Source organism: Schistocerca piceifrons, chromosome X (genome assembly GCF_021461385.2).
Source record: "Schistocerca piceifrons isolate TAMUIC-IGC-003096 chromosome X, iqSchPice1.1, whole genome shotgun sequence".
Taxonomy (NCBI): domain Eukaryota; kingdom Metazoa; phylum Arthropoda; class Insecta; order Orthoptera; family Acrididae; genus Schistocerca; species Schistocerca piceifrons.
Genome location: NC_060149.1, coordinates 626186548 through 626204771, shown reverse-complemented (window position 1 = coordinate 626204771; position 18224 = coordinate 626186548).

Sequence of the window (18224 nt, the reverse complement as noted above, 5' to 3'; positions counted from 1 at the left end):
CCAAACCGGGAGATGTGCCGGTTACAAAAATACGGGAATTTTCGTGTGTATTATTATACACAGGATGTTCCCAGGAACATAAGATTGAAAGTTAACCTGAATTATGATCCGTTTGCGCCATTTGCGGCAACTCAGGTGCGTGTAAAAGAACAGAAAATTCAATACTTGAGAAAATGTATTTCGAGTTTACAGTAAGCTGTTGGCTTTTAACGTTGCAAGTTAATTAATTCCTATCAAAATAAAGCGTCGCTTGAGCCTCGGCGGAATGGGTAGATATTCTTGTGCGGAAATTTCGTCTGCTTCTTTTGCAGGACAAATTAATAACCCGACGCACCGCAATTACGGGGTAGCTATCTTTACACAGGAACTTTCTATCCACAGACGACGGATTCATTTTATTTTTCCCCTTAAGACGCTGTAAAAGAGTTTCTGGAAACGTTGCTTTCCTTAAAGAGAGGAGTCGATCACTCACTTCGAATCCTTTTCTCCTAATTCTTATGACATGCTATGCAGTATCGAAGAGGCCTCGTAAAGAGAAATTTGTTAGACTTATCAGCCGTGTAAGCCTCATTCGACATGCGAACAACCTGAGTCTGAATGACAAGCTGTATGCCATTCACATCAAGTAGGTGTTACTGACACCGCTAATGAGGCTATGTGGCGGTTTGTGATTCTTCCTTACCAGATTCTGGGCAGATCTAACTTGGAATGAAGGAAGGTTTGTGTGTAACGTCCCGTCTCCGGGTATGTCATTGGAGACGGAATGCAAACTCGGATAGAACACAGATGTTGAAGGAAATCTCTCTGTCTCCATTTCGAACGGACCATTCTTGTATTTTCTGCAGTCGATTTAGGGAAACCACGGAAAAGGGAAATAAGGGAGGCCTGACGGGTGTTTGTAGACCGGTTCTCCACCACTGCACCATCTCGCCCGTTATCGACTTACAAGTATGGCGATAAAACGTGGCCTCTTACAGTTTTACAACCTCAGAGAAATTTTTACGCTCTTACTTGATATTCGATTATCTTGCTGGTGATTATCCAATACCAGAATGAGTTCTGGAAATAAATACAAATATTATAAGCGGGTGCGCGGTGGATATACTTGTGCCAATCCTACAGTATGTAATTGCTGTGAAACCCAAAACCATTTGCAAAAATAGGTATTCATACGAAGTGTTATTAAGTGTTAAAATGCTTACTAAACCATAACAGACAGCTAAATGACATTGAACAAGAAGAAACAGTTCATGTGTTTCCTTAGTGCCCATTTAATCGTTCGCTGAAACGCAAAACAAAGGTCAATGGGAAACGTCCCATTTGATTAGACGAACCACAAAGTGTATGCCAGTACTGCATATGCCGAGTTCTATAAGGAGTTCAGCAATTCTTGGCTTCTTTGCGGCCGGGCAGTTATAAGCCGTGGCAGTGAACGAGTCGAAAAGAAAACGGACTTTATGGCTGTACGTAGTAGGTTGTGTTTTTCAGAAATCCCATCTTTTCTGTGTACTACTTACCACCTTTATAACGAGCGAGTGTCCAGAAAATAAAGTCTGCCAAGAAACTTTACTTTTGGTACGTAAACATCCTCACTGTAAGCGACACTCTTTTTAAGGCCTCAATGGCATGTCTTCCTCGGCAGTGCTGATAACGTACAGCATCATTTTACTTTTTAATTTGCTCCATTGCTGGTGTAGTCTCTGCTATTTTAACGTACAGTAAGTTTCGTGTAATGCTGTGTTTGCTCCTGTTGCGATGAACTTTGTTTCTGATGTCAAAAATAGCCTGCTGCCATTTATACAGTTCAGGCAAAACACACGTTCTCTACAAGTAATTGTATTCTACGTTATTTATTTTCGAAATCACTTTGACAGCGTACCGCGGGAGCAGTGAAGTGCGCAGCTGCAAATGTCTTTGCCGACAGAAAACATACGAGTTAATGAATACTTTGGCTTCTATCGTAAGCGCTTTCACGCAGGGATATACACTGATAAGCCAAAACATTATGACCACTGCCCACTGCGACGTTGGATGTCGCCTGTTGACGTTGCGTGCACGTGACGCGGTAACAAAAGCATTTAAGCGGAGCAGACATGGACGGGGGATCACCCTAACGAAGGTATGGGCTGCAAATGGGGAAATCTACTGAGATAAGCGGCTTTGACCAATGGGAGATTATTTTTACGCAGAGCCTATGAAGGGTATCTCGAATACGGCGAAGCTGGTCGAATGTTTACGTGCTACTGTCGTGAGCATCTACGGAATGAGGCAGGACAGCGAAACTACCACTAGGCGCTAAATGATTGGACGTCCACGACTCTTCACAAAACGTGGCGTTCGGTGGCTTGCCTGCTCTGTAAAGTCTGCTGAAAGAGCACGATGCTGGTGTACGCACATTTGTTTCGTAGTACACCGTTTATCGTATATTGTTGAACATGGAGATCCGCAGCAGTCCACCTATACGTGTTATGTGTTGACCCAACGAAATTGCAATGGACACGACATTGCAATGGACACGATACTATCGGGATTCGACCGTCGATCTATGGAAACTTGTCGACTCTTCGGGTGAATCACATATTTGCTTTACTAATCCGTCATCGATGTGAATGGCGGCTCGATACGTACAGCGGGCCACGTACTGTGGCTCGTGGAAGCAGCACTGTGCTATGGGAGACATTCTCCTGCGCTTCATTGGGCCTTCGGTAGCAATCGAAGACACTCTGACATCTGCGAACCGCCTGTATCACTCCATGCTTGATGTCTTCCCCGACAGCGTTGCCATCTTTCAGCAGTATAATTCTCCGTATCTCCGAGCCACAACCATGCTACAGTAGTTTGAGGAGCATTATAGTGAACTCATGTTGATGTCTCGGCAACCAAATTCGCATGATGTAAATCTTATGGAACCCATCTGGGTCGCTATCGGGCGCCATCCCAGTGGACGCAATCAGCGGCTCGTTATTTACGTGAATTACGTGACCTGTGCTTAGACGTCTCATGGTACATACATACACAAACTTACCAACAAACTGTAGGATCTCTGATACTTAGAATCAGTGATACATTTCGTCCCAAACACGGGCAAACAAGCTATTAAGCAGGTGGTTATAATGTTTTGGTTCGTAAGTGTAGAGTTGCCTTCGGTCCCGTGCAACATACAGCAGCAAGGTGGGGTAGCGAGATTGTGCAGTCTCCGTGGACTCTTACTGTGCACTAAAAGGACTATGTAAACAGGCCCTTAGATTTATTCATTCAACTGAAATGATTTAAGAGAACTGGGGCTGCAACGATAGTCCTGCAAGGTTAAAGCAGTATTGAGTAATAACCACACCTTTTTTCAGTTTTGTACAGGTCGTTGAGTCTCACTGGTTTTCTGGATTAGGGAAAACTTCGTAGCAGCGCCAAGACACAATGTCAGGTCAAAAAGCAATGGCACACTGGCTCGTCATCAAGACAGATAATGACTCAGAATATATTACTACATGAGCCTTTGCTGAACATTATTGGCTAAGGAATAATGGAAGGAAACAGCCCGAGGGGCAGCCCGCGATGTGAAATATAAGAAGATGATGGAGAGTGTAGCAGTTACGCTGGAATGAAGATGTCTACCAGCAACAGAAATGAAGAAATGTTTCATCTAAACTTCAGGTTTGAAGACAGAAAAAAACGAACCCAAATAAACAGATTTAATCCAACTCCCGAGAATTTTTTTTTAAAAAAATAAGAGAACTCTTATAGTTTGATGTTCGCTGGTTCAACCGGTAATTTTCTTTCGCATTTTTGAACGTTTGTTTCCGTACTAATGTGCTGAATACAATCCAAGAGTAGTTCGAATTGAGAAAATAGACGTTACTTACGCGCCCCCGAGTTACAAGCTTTCTTTAATCTCATCATTGTTGGTATTTATGCTCCATGAATATGTGATTCGCATAGGAATTACATTAGGAACACGGAAGTTCAGATTCCCGTCCGACAATCAAGGTTCATTTTTTCCTTAATTTTTCCAAATTGATTAAGGCCAATTTCATTTGAAAATGACGGGGTCGATTACTTTCAAGATCTCTTCGCAATCCTAGCTTGTGCTCGAACTCTAGTGACTTCGAAGTCGACAGAACGTTAAAACCTGGTCATCTGCCTTCTAATCCTAAGGTTTTATTCATTTACACGTCGTTTTTGGTATCGTTGCAGAATTTTTCTAATAGCTCTACAGAATGTGTTTTTGTTGGGTTACTTCTCTTTATTTCGATATATCTCCTGTTAAATATATCAACGACCATATCGTTAAGGGCTCACATACGCTCAGGTTCAACTTCACAGTTTTACCAGCTAGACGTGGCACGCACACGCTTTGCGGTTCTCTTTTATTTGTTAGCAGCGTAGTACTGAAACTGAAATTTTAGCACGGAACTATCTTAGGGCGCGTTGCATTCGTGCCAGACACATGTATCCGAGACGGCCAGTGGGAGTGTAGGCGGCCAGGTGCGGCCAGAGCGAGGCGTGGGTGGCCCGGCTTATCTGCGCAGAGCGCGGCGTCAGCTTGCGTACGTCCGGCGCCGGCGGCCAACGGCGACTGCCGGCTGCCGATACGCCGCGGCTCTGCCCATTAACTGGGCCGATATTTCTCACAGAGAGAAACCAAACGACGAGCGCAGATATGCAAACACTGAATCGCACGCTGTCCACACGTCCCTTTTGCCAGCTCTGGTGTAATTACTTTGAAAGCATCAGTAAAAACGAAAATCGTGTGTGTGGCAATCGGAGAACTGCGCCGTTTTTTTCTGCATTAAGGGAGACCCTGAAACATCAGAGGAGTTCTCAGCTGTTTCTGCACAGAATACCGGCCTTCGTGGTACCCCATGTACATTCGTTTTTCCGTTATGTGCTGTGGCGTTACAAAGAGTGAGGCGTAACACCATTGTATAAATTTTTATGTTCCAGGAAAAAAAGTGTCTCCTAACAACTGACAATGAATTAAACTGCTCAGTCATCTCTTTATGGTATCTTAGAGTGTTTTTCTGAGAATGAATACACTATGTGCCATACTTTTTTACTTACTTACTTACCCGGCGTTTATGGATCTTGAAGATCATGTTCGGACGTCCCAGACTGCATCCAGTGACACCACTAACAAGCTTTTTAAACACAGTTCGATTCATCCCCCTCCCTCCATTCTCCACCTCCCAGCTGTCTTGATCATTCATGACTTTGTCCATTCATCGCTTTGTATCTGACTTGCACTTGTAGCCCCGCGTATTAACGCGACCGCTTCTGGGACAGGGAGATATACCGTTACCCGACTGAATCTACCCAGCGTCGCATTCGGGAGGACGACAGTTCAATCCCGCGTCCGGCCATCCTGATTTCGGTTTTCCGTGATTTCCCTAAATCACTCCAGGAAAATGCCGGGATGGTTCGTTTGAAAGGGCACGGCCGACTTCCTTCCCCGTCCTTCCCTAATCCTATGAGACCGATGACCTCGCTGTCTGGTCTCCTCCCCCAAAACAACCCAACAACAACCCTTTACCCAGCGGATTAACGATGACGGGTCAGTGTGCCGGTCAGCCTAAATGTAATTTTTAGGCTGTTTCCTACATCCCACCAGGCGAATGCTGGGCTGGTTCCCATGTTCAGCCTGAGATACACGCTACGAAAACATAGAGAACACTTTCTCACACTTGCACACACAATTTACTCTATACGTAGACAGATTGGGTAGACGGCTTCTGTTCTGAGGGGTGAACGGAAGACTGATGACGTTAGCTGTTTTATTTCCTTAAACACGTACTCAGAATCAGCATCCTGGGTCTGCCATATTGACGTATTCCTTCGTGTCTTGCCATCATTACAGCTTTGGTCCTACAGTGTTTAGGCTTCGGAATTTTCTTGCCTTTATTTTATGTAAACTGTTTGGTTACCACAAAAATTTAAAAAGTTCCTGGTTCATCCTTCTCCTCCAGTTATCCGCTCTCGCACTGGACCAAAGACCTTCCTCGAGAGTTTTCGTTCAAATACTAACAGTGTTTCATCATCCATTTCCGTGCTGCTCAAGGTCTCTGTTCCATATGATGCCTCTGGCACCTGGCACTATTATTGCATTGTTCGTCTTGAATTCGAACTTTCTGGAGAACATTCGTGGTCGAATTTTCTATTTCGTGCTGAAAGATGTTCTGGATGCATTAATGATCCCCCGTTTTATCTCCAGCTGTAAGTTTGTGGTCGTTAAACTAGGTGACCAGGTCTTAAAGTTTTCTGCTTTAATCAGACCCAGATCTCCAGCTCGCAGTGGTATTTTCTGCAATGTTCCTCTGGATAACACTATAACTTCCACGTCTTCAGTGTTGATTTTCAGTCTGACTTTGCACTACGGGCTACGTCCCTCACTGTACTCTCCATCTGAGCTTTCAGCTATACCAAGGCTGCGATGTAAACAGCTTACGTTTTCAACTCAAGTGGGCATCACTCTTATTGCTGTTCATTCCTTGGATGACCTTCTCGAGTGCTGTGCATCAATAAAATCACATAATCTGCTGATAACATGTGTGTATGTTTAACTTCCTGGCTCTGTCTTCCTGGTATTTTGCCTTTGTTCTTGTCTTTTCCGTACGTGCTCCTACCGAATCCCTTCATGATGTCGAACATGATCAGGACACTACCATATGTCCTGAAGTACAGAGTGGATCTACTGAACTGCAAGAACTTCCCCCATATTTGCCTCGTGATAAATATTTGATCTAGTGTACAAAATCCTACATAATAATCACCAACTACCTGTTGTATGAGCAGCTTCCATCTTTGTATCATTTATCCTGTGCTCATCAGAGGGTGTTCCTGTGGTTTTTGTGCAAGGTGTATCAGCTAAGACCTTCACTTCGAATATCTCAGGAATCGTTTAAGATACCATAATTTTGCTGTCACCTACCTGAATTTTGAGAAAGTCTTCACTAAACTACGTAGAGGCTCGTTTCATAGTTATATTAATTACAAAGATATCGGTATCAACTTGGCTTTTTCAAATGGAACTACAGTAACTCTTGCTGCTAGTATCGTAACTCAAAAAAATACTAATTCAACGGCGTTTCACTCTTCAAAACTCCACTTCACTCCACTTCACGATGCCTATTGCTGCTTTTCGCTGCTCTGAATTCATGTCCAAATAAGGTAGTGCGTCACTTCGCGTAAGGAGGAAACAAAGTGTTGCACCATCGCGATACTGGTATAAGAGGCGAACAGAGGAAATACAGCTTTCATTCTATCTGTGTTGTTCACTTATGTTGAGCGCTGGTTAGTTTGAGAAAACAAATATCTGCCACAAACCAGCAGGAACTAGACATGTTGCATTTTTTAGAAAAATGCAAAAGAAACGCGGAAAAAAACAGTTAAGTTGCACATGCAAAGGTTTTAACGTCTGTAGCGGCAGTGGAAACAAACAGGAGATGTACTGCCTATCGCAGTTTCCCTGTAAGCTATAACTTTGCCCTCATCTGGTAATCTTTTGTCTCCGGAACGTGGAGACATTGATTTTCTTCACCCACTGCAAGTGTTTCGTCTGCTGAATTGATTATGTTTTTAAATAGAAGGGGGCAGTGGGAAAAGTACAGATCAATAATAGCCAGTAATCGAAATTAACTCCGATTATACTGATACAAATGTGAGGCAGGCTCGTCATAATGTTTTATCGAATTCACTTACAGTTCTGAATGACTTGCAAGGTGACAATTTTTTGTAGGACAATTTAAGAAATACAAGAGTCATCAAGACACAATGGCAGCTAAGGGAGAATGCGTCCATTCCCTAGAGAGAGAGGAAAGGGGGGGGGGGAGGGTATTGCCGAAGAGAGATGAAGTAAGAATGGGAAAAAGTTTGCCATGTTGCAAATGGCGTGATTCTACGATAGCAACCAACATAGTTGCTGCACGTGTCCTACCGCAAAACAAGCTAATCACACCGGACTGCCATTACTTGGGGGATGCTCTCCAGATAAGGGAAGACAACACTTGAGTATCAAAACGGCGGTAGCAGCAAATTTTGTACTGTGGACGTCCACAGCTGTAGAATTCAAAAAATGGTTCAAATGGCTCTGAGCACTATGGGACTCAACTGCTGAGGTCATTAGTCCCCTAGAACTCAGAACTAGTTAAACCTAACTAACCTAAGGACATCACAAACATCCATGCCCGAGGCAGGATTCGTACCTGCGACCGTAGCGGTCTTGCGGTTCCAGACTGCAGCGCCCTTAACCGCACGGCCACTTCGGCCGGCAGCTGTAGAATTGTACCATGATGTAAAAGACCGTTTCGGCTGTGTGATAAATCTTATTTTTCATAACGGTAAAACGGCGGTAACCTCCACACTACTACTAACCGTGATACGAACACAGAGAGAGTATGCAACTGAATGAGCCCGAAGGCATCGTCTCCATACTTTTGTTAATTCGGGTGCCACAATGTCGTGTGCGCCCACGGATACAAAAGGTCCCACAGCCAATATGGCGCGGGCACCAGGAGGAATTAGTGTACTTCTGCATAGCCCAGCCTGGCTCCAATTTCGAACTTAATGACGCTCAATTTTACATTTTCATCAACCTGTGTACTTTCTAAATCAATTAAATGGTGAATTCGGAAATTTCTTACTTGTCCCACTCCAATAGATGGTTCTGTATACAGGCAAGTCACAGATGTCGTTCGTTGGCTGGATAAAAGTAATCTTATTACATAAAATGCATAATTTACTTTAATGACTTCTTAATTAATTTGAAAATAGACCCATGATTATCATAAATGAACTAATAACTCTACAAGAAACTCAAATCTGCGATTGAAATTATGAAATTAATTTTATCCGACTCACAATGGGAGGCCATGACGTTTGGAACGCAGATTTACTTCAAACTTCTACACTCGTAATACTCCATTAGGACAACAAAATGTGTAAGCAGTAGCGCGTACTTCTCAAGTGTTATTGAGAAAATCGCAAGATAATTTCGGTCGTTCGATATACAGTGTGTTACAAAAAGGTACGGCCAAACTTTCAGGAAACATTTCTCACACACAAACGAAGAAAAGATGTTATGTGGACATGTGCCCGGAAACGCTTAATTTACATGTTAGAGCTCATTTTAGTTTCGTCAGTACGTACTCAGTTGGCCCAACTGAAGGAAGGTAATGTTGACTTCGGTGCTTGTGTTGACACGCGACTCATTGCTCTACAGTACTAGCATCAAGCACATCAGTACGTAGCATCAACAGGTTAGTGTTCATCACGAACATGGTTTTGCAGTCAGTGCAATGTTTACAAATGCGGAGTTGGCAGATGCCCATTTGATGTATGGATTAGCACGGGGCGATAGCCGTGGCGCGGTACGTTTGTATCGAGACAGATTTCCAGAACGAAGGTGTCCCGACAGGAACACGTTCGAAGCAATTGATCGGCGTCTTAGGGAGCACGGAACATTCCAGCCTATGACTCGCGGCTGGGGAAGACCTAGAACGACGAGGACACCTGCAATGGACGAGGCAATTCTTCGTGCAGTTGACGATAACCCTAATATCAGCGTCAGAGAAGTTGCTGCTGTACAAGGTAACGTTGACCACGTCACTGTATGGAGAGTGCTACGGGAGAACCAGTTGTTTCCGTACCATGTACAACGTGTACAGGCACTATCAGCAGCTGATTGGCCTCCACGGGTACACTTCTGCGAATGGTTCATCCAACAATGTGTCAATCCTCATTTCAGTGCAAATTTCTCTTTACGGATGAGGCTTCATTCCAACGTGGTCAAATTATAAATTTTCACAATCAACATGTGTGGGCTGACGAGAATCCGCATGCAGTTGTGCAATCACCTCATCAACACAGATTTTCTGTGAACTTTTGGGCAGGCATTGTTGGTGATATCTTGATTGGGCCCCATGTTCTTCCACCTACGCTCAATGGAGCACGTTATCATGATTTCATACGGGATACTCTACCTGTGCTGCTAGAACATGTGCCTTTACAAGTACGACACAACATGTGGTTCATGCACGATAGAGCTCCTGCACATTTCAGTCGAAGTGTTCGTACGCTTCTCAACAACTGATTCGGTGACCGTTGAATTGGTAGAGGCGGACCAATTCCATGGCCTCCACGCTCTCCTGACCTCAACCCTCTTGACTTTCATTTATGGGGGCATTTGAAAGCACTTGTCTACGCAACCCCGATACCAAATGTAGAGACTCTTCGTGCTCGTATTGTGGACGGCTGTGATACAATACGCCATTCTCGAGGGCTGCATCAGCGCATCAGGGATCCCATGCGACGGAGGGTGGATGCATGTATCCTCGCTAACGGAGGACATTTTGAACATCTCCTGTAACAAAGTGTTTGACGTCACGCTGGTACGTTCTGTTGCTGTGTGTTTCCATTCCATGATTAATGTGATTTGAAGAGAAGTAGTAAAATGAGGTCTAACATGGAAAGTAAGCGTTTCCGGACACATGTCCACATAACATATTTTCTTTCTTTGTGTGTGAGGAATGTTTCCTGAAAGTTTGTCCGTACCTTTCTGTAACACCCTGTATACCTGTGCGTGGCCGTTTTTACCAGGAAGCGGTGGCAGCCGACTGGCTAGCATTCAAGCCCCGTAATCGCTGGATCGAGTCCTGTTCGTAAGTTTTTTATTATTTTTAACACAGTCATTTTCTTTACTACTTATATTACAATTGATATAATGGGAAAAATACGTGTAATCGGATGAACGTTTATTAAAAAATGGTTCAAATGGCTCTGAGCACTATGGGACTTAACATCTATGGTCATCACTCCCCTAGAACTTAGAACTACTTAAACCTAACTAACCTAAGGACATCACACAACACCCAGTCATCACGAGGCATTTTATTAAATTTACAATGTTATTTGGCAGTCTACAAATTTTAATTATCAGAAATAATATAATATTCATAACTATTGACTAGTAAACGACCAAACGCATAAAGTGATACTGAAAATGTATGCTTGTCCGTGATTTTAGAAATCCCTTATTCCTGGAAGGAGCCCGAAACTACTTGTCACCTCCAAGTTTTGACCGGCACAGACGGCTTTCGAAAGATGTACAATTAATCGTCGCTTTCGAAACTACGAGTGCAATGGCAGGCTGGTATTTTTCGTAATAACATGGATCACATGAAGTTTAACGGCACCAGCTGCATTGAATAAATTCTGTTTCCGCATACGCGAGGTCTTTCGAGGTTTTCCGTGGAAAAACAAACCTCTTTAACATTTTCAAAAACCTCTCTTTCAATTGATAATTTGGAAGCAAACCATGCATAACGCAGCATTTTCTCGAATATCGGCGCTGATAATTGATCATGCAGTATCGTGTGTATTTTAATAGCGTCTACACGAGAAGCAATGTCTCGTTCTTTTTCGATTAAATACGAACAATTTTGAAGACACGGACAAGCATACATTTTCAGTATCATTTTATGCGTTTGGTCGTTTACTAGTCGATAGTTATACTATATTATTTGTGATAATAAAAATTCGTAGACTGTCAAATAACATTGTAAATTTAATAAAAGTTCATCGACTACACGTGTTTTTCCCATTATATCAATTGTAACATAAATAGCAAAGAAAATGACTGTGTTGGAAATAAAAAAACTGACGAACGGGACTCGATCCAGCGATTACGGGGCTTGAACGCTACACACTTTTTTTTTAAATCTCATTTTGTTCACTTTTGTTCGTTGCATCTGCTTGGGGCGGACGTCGTAAGACATCCGTTTAAGTTCGTTGTTGATTGATTAACTCAGTTTTTTTTATTACAGAGGGCAGCTAACCCTCTGTTGGAAATAAAAAAAAAAACTGACGAACGGGACTCGATCCAGCGATTACGGGGCTTGAGCGCTACGCACTCGGCTGCCGCCGCTTCATGGTAAAAACGGCCACGCACAGGTATATATTTGACGACCGAAATTATCTTGCGATTTTGTCAATAACCCTTGAGAAGTTAGCGCTACTGCTTACACATTTTGTTGTCCTAATGAAGTACTACGAGTGTACGAAGTTTGAAGAAAATCCGTGTTCCAAATGTCGTGGCCTCCCCTTGTCAGATTTTTTTGTGATCAGGACAGGAATGGACAGTTGTCATGTGCGCTAAATGTCTTTGAAAAGTCTCTGCGATATAAGGTGTCCCGACACAGACAGTGTCCAACAAAAATGATAATTCAGCGAATGTGAAAAAAGGTGCTACTAGAGGGCACTGTAATATAATGCACAGGGTAAGGAGCTAGCCTGTCACGAGCGGGGCGAACGAAACAGATGTTCTGGTGCAGATGTTGCTCATAATCCACGTGTTAGATCCAGTGAAATTGCGATTGCCTCAGCAGTGAGTCAGCCCAGTGTTCTCCGCCTTTTGTACGGATACAGATACCATCAGTATCATGTGTCACTTCAGCAGTGCATCAACCATCAGGACTGCAGAAGAAGTTTGGAATTGTGTCGCTAGGTTCTGATGCAACATGAGGAAAATAAGTTCCTTTTTCAAAAAATTCTCATTACAGATGAATCTACCTTTACATACCATGGAAAGCTGACGTAAGGAAATATGCATTATTGGGTCACTGGGAATCCGCGCTGGCTGAGGCAGATTGAATATCAGAGGCAATGGCTTGTGAAAGTTTGTTAAGGATTTTTAGAGACTGCCTGCTGAGTCCTTACTTCATTGATGAAATCTTAACGCGTTAAATGCATACACAATTTCTTACCAAAGACCTACCTGCTGTGCTAGGTGAAGTACTGCTTGCACGATGTGTGTCAAATTCACTTCTCGCTTGTGACTAGCAATGCGCTCACACAGCTCTTTCCTGGTTCCTGCACACGGCTCGAAGGTGTTATGAGTTGCCCTGTACGTTCGCCTGATTTGACGCTACTGGATTCCTTTCTCCGATATATTCAAAATGAATGTAAGGGTCTTAAGACTTTGTAGCATAATTCCATTCAACTTGCAGTTATAAATAATACATCAAATAAAAGAGCAGCTGAGACAGTTTTGTTTGTTTACCTGTGCTCAAAGAACAGAGTATGGAACGACCAAGAGTGATTGAAAAATGTGTTGAACGAGTGAATATTTCAGCTTATAGCTGACATCACTGCTTTGTTTCGACATGCTCTTTCCTCAACCTATTTTATGTTTGACCAGGAATATTTTGAACAGTCTGACGGTGTCGCCATGGGGAGCCATCTGTCTCCTCTGGTGGCTAACTTTTTTAAGGAGGATTTTGAGGAAAGAGCACTTGAATCAGCGGTTTGTAAACCAACTGTTTTTTGGAGATACGTCGATGATACTTTCATAGTGTGGCCCCACGGAGAAGAAAAGTTAATGGGGTTTTTTCATCATCTTAACTCCACCAATGAGAATATTCGATTTACTATGGAACTAGAGAAAGATGGATGCCTTCCATTCCTGGATGTTTTGGTTAAACGGAAGAGTGACGGCTCGGTGGGACATTCTGTTTATCGCAAGCCCACTAACACTAATTTGTACTTGCATTCTTCAAGTTGCCATCACCCATCCCAAACCATGAGGTGCTTAAAACCCTTGTGCACAGTGCGCATACGGTGTCGGATGCAGAGAATTTGCCTAATGAACTTGCACATTTAAGGACGGTGTTCAGAGACAATGGATACTCGACCCCTTCAAATTAACAGGGTCTTCTCCATTAAAGCCAGGAACCGGGAAGTGGATAAAGAGGAGAACGCGTCAACCACGTCCCTAGCTTTTCTTCCCTTCGTTGGAAATATTTCCTTCAAAATAGCGAGGATTCTTAATAATTTTCATGTGAAAGTGGTTTTCCGTCCACCTTCTAAGATTTCTGATCTACTGGGATCGTTGAAGGATGATTTGTTACTGCGGAAGGCGGAAATTTATAAAATCCCGTGTCAATGTGGTATGGCCTATATAGGACAGACAACGCGTACAGTGGAAGAGCGTTGTACGGAACATAAACGTTGCACTCGCCTACTTCAACCCAGTAAGTCTGCAGTTGCGGAACATTGTATTTCCAACGGACATTCAATGGAGTGTGACTTCGATTTTGGCCACAGCAACAATCTTTTGGGACTTCACAATCAAAGAATCCGTTGAAATACGCATTGTGGAAAATCTAATGAACTGTGACAGTGGTTACCAACTGAATAACGCGTGGAATTCTGTCATCTCCGAAATTTGCTCGAGACGAAGACGCCAGAAGACTTCGATAGCTGCGGCCACCGACAATCCCGACGGCAGCTGAATCTTGCAGTTCCACCAGCGAGGGCGCTGCCGCTGGGCGGTGTGGTCCTTCGGTCTCTGCGACTTTAACGCGTGCGCGGCAGTACTATCAGCGCACTATATAAAACGGAGCGGAGAACGTCTTCGACCTCCATTGTCTGTGTGCCCCTAGCAGATCCTCTCTGTTTGCTCATCGTCATCAGTGTACTACGTCAGTGTTGTGTTTGGTGCTGTTGTCATTTGCGTCAAGAGCTGTGATTTTAATTGTGTGCTGGACTTTTACATAGTGTTATTGTCAGTGACTGTTATGTGCTACGCCAGTCGTCGATACTTTATGATCCAGTGCGTGGTTTTGTTTTGTGTGGGCTCATTTTTTACGGTTTTAACTCCTATATACAGTCGCCCCCATTTTTTGTCTGTTCTCTTCCATGACGTTCCCCCCTTTTTATAGCTATGTACACCATATTCTCTCCTTTATGTTATTTTATGTGTCCTCTATTGTACGCTTAATGTCTTTCGGCTGAAGAGCACCGCATATGCTGCTGCCAGCCCGCCCCAGATGGGGCACTGAAATATAATAAAGGAAAAAAAATCTTCGTCAGTCCCCGTTCGGCAGTTGTCCAGCCGAAATATCATGGAATGAAGTTTACGACGACCGGCCGCAATCTCGAAATCTTTTTGAACAGTTGATTCGATGGGAAAATTTTAAATTTTGCACATATAATGTTCGTCAACGAAGCTCAAAATTTGAGAGACAGAATGAGACATAATGAACGAAAAATAAATATAGAAACCAAGGCCAAAGAGTTTGCAGTGAGCCTCAGTGGAATGGTAGAAACTGAAGGGGGCCGTACGGTGGTAATTTTCAAGAGAACAGACATAACAACAGGAGGAAAATGCAAAACTGTAATCACTTCACGCAGCCGGTCTGTAACAAAGGGTAAATGAGAAATGATAGAGGGACTGGTACACGAAATCCACAACGTGATCGCCAGAACAAAGCACTGGAAATCAGACCACCTAACCCCTAAAATAGAAACTGCAGCAGAAGTCCGCGTAGGAATTGACAGTCGGCCACTACGACCTTGTTACATCATTAACGTAATGTTAAGAATCATTTGCTTCCAGTTCATTTGTGTAGTCTTTTAGTGTATTGTTCTTCATTTGCTTGCACTTACACTTTTTGGATTCTCTATTATTATTATTATTATTATTATTAGAGAATAAGATCTTCTCCTGTGACGTCTGATCAAGGAGTCTGGCGTTTGTAGTTTTCTGTACAACATTTGTACTTTGATAATTTACAGCAAATTTGAGACAAACTGATGTCCACCACAACAAAGGGATGTGTCAGAACAACGTAAAAACTGCATTAATTGCACGAGTCTTGGAAACACAATTCTTCTCAGAATTAATCTTGGAATGTAGTAATGGTTTTGTTTCTACTGTTAATATTGTGTGTATTGCCGGTGGAGCGTATGCACGGCCTGTTCCACCAATCGGAGTCAGGAGACGATAGTAGTGCCACAGAAGATGGTTTGCGATCCAATAGTGGGCCTTGGCGTGATTTGGATCATGCCACCGATACCGATGGGGGCATCTTGCAAGACGGACATGGGTTGTTGACGTTCGAGTATGAGTTTTTTCCGCTGTGGATCGACTAGGGTTATCGCCAGTGGAACGATGTGTTCTCGTTGATGGTTTTCGAGTTTGGAGCGATATTTTTCGCTGGTAGCACTTTTTCGTCTGTGGTTATCGCTTATGGATAAACGCCAGTAGTGCGATAATGCTTGCTTTGTGGTATTTCGATTGTGGCTCGCCAGCGCCAGAGGCGCGTCATAGGCGAAGTTTTGTATTACGTAGGGTGAGCATGTGGTGTGCGAGTCATGGTAGTGCGTTTTCGGATGAATAGTAAGGAAATGCCGAATGGGACCAGATTAAAAAAGAAACGGAAAATAGTCACAAATCCTTATTCACTACAAATTATAGCAGCTGTTATTTGACGAAATTTGCACGTCGATTTCTGTTGAGTTATTGGGCAGTTTCAGAGGGAAAGGTGAATTCCTACCGATGACAGCTCTCCCTGGCAGCACAGTAAGAAGTGTACAGATGGCGGTGAGCACTATTCGACCCACATTCTGCACCAGATATCAGCATCAGCGTCACCGTCTAATAAGTTGGCATCAGGAGAAGTATCGAAGTCCAGAATAGTGTAACGTACAAAGGGTTACAGGTAGCTAGACTTGGTAATGGGTAGAATATAGTTAGTAAGTGTTGCATGGTGTCAGAGTGCTTGAAGTATGAATATGCTTAGCCTATTGAGGTGCTTCAGTGGTATTGGGAAACTAGCAAAACACTGTCATACGCTACGGCAACGTGGTTTCACCACTACAAATTGATTAGTGTATGTCTTTTAGACAAGCGATTGATTATAGATGATGCTGCGATTTTTTCAAACGAACCTTACTAGTAATATTGTTTAAATGAAAGAAAGCAGCAAAGGACGGTTTTTTTTGCATTAATCATACTGTAAAAATTCAGCAACAACTTCAAACTGTTAATATTTTTGTTATGACTTTCTATTTATGTGTTTTTGTAAACATTCATTGTAAAAACAAGGCACTAAAATTAGTACTAAGGATTGTGCAGAGGACTACGGCATTGAAAACGACGGGCGAGATGCTGGAAGACTGTCTTCAACATGAGCGACAGTTTGTCACTTGCTGCCCCATCACTCGTCTGTCGTTAGTCCAAATGCCTACCGGCTGCTGCCATACACTGGAAACAGGTCCTGCCACAGATTCTGCTGCCACTGCTAACGCTCTTAAATAAAGTGGTAACCCTTTTCTTAGCACCAACTCACTCCCTATAACTGTCACATTCAACCTGTTAACACATTTCAAGAGAGTAGTGCTGTGTTTATTTGTGTGTCTAGTGCAAAGCTAAGTTTTGGACTCCCTGAAGTCCCTTTAGAATGGAGCAATAGAAGACTTGAAATAAGTTTGTGTTTTTTTTAATTCTTATTTTTGTGTGCCTTGCTGTACTTATTTTACTAGGTTAAATGTAATTTTTTACTTTAATTTCCTACTATGTTTGTCGTGAGGGACAAAATCATTTTCAGATGTGTACTGGGGTACAACGCCACTCTCATCTAAAATTAACAAAAGATCACACACAACAAACACACTAATGTTCAAATCATTTTTGAAAGTGACTCATTTTTTTATTCTGTCTTTGTCATTCGTGTTAAGTCCCACTATGTTTCACATGTCATTTAAATGTTGTTTATTTTGTGTTAACACCACTTACACCATTGTACTAAAAGAACAGAAAGGCACTTCGCTCTGAAATAAGGTCAACAGATGGCACATGTCACCTGCTTGGATAGAACTTGTCATATGAGTTGTCTCTATGGAAGACTGAATCACTGTGAATGCTTGGGCAGGGGTAACAAAATCTCTGAAGATGACCTTTTTAATTGTTCAACCATTGTATTTAGAGTCATGTGTGTATGTCAAAGACCTGAGGGCCTACAGGAACAATTCTGACACCCAGAAAATCACAAAAATTTTGCAGGCATGCAGCAGTGAATGTGTGTGTAACCCCTGGTTCAATGCGGTCAAGACAGGGTGTGTTACTTTTTGGTTTTTGGTTGGCAAAGCTATCATGGTCGTGCACGTCATTCTCAAAGACCCAGTTAAGATGTCATAATTTCTTCCGCTCTGTGTCACATTAATCTTTTTACTAAAGTGCGACACTCCCCATGCATAAATTATTGGGTAACAAGAAGGTAGTGAGAGGTAGCATACCACTCCCTCACTTTAACAACTTTGTCAGTCAGATTTATGCTTATATCTTAGGTCGTGATCTCAGTGTTTCCCAGTACTACAGTTGGTATGTGTGGTTTATGACCTTTTTACATGAGAAAAATGTGGGCAGAATATTCTTATAACTGCATGTGTAACCT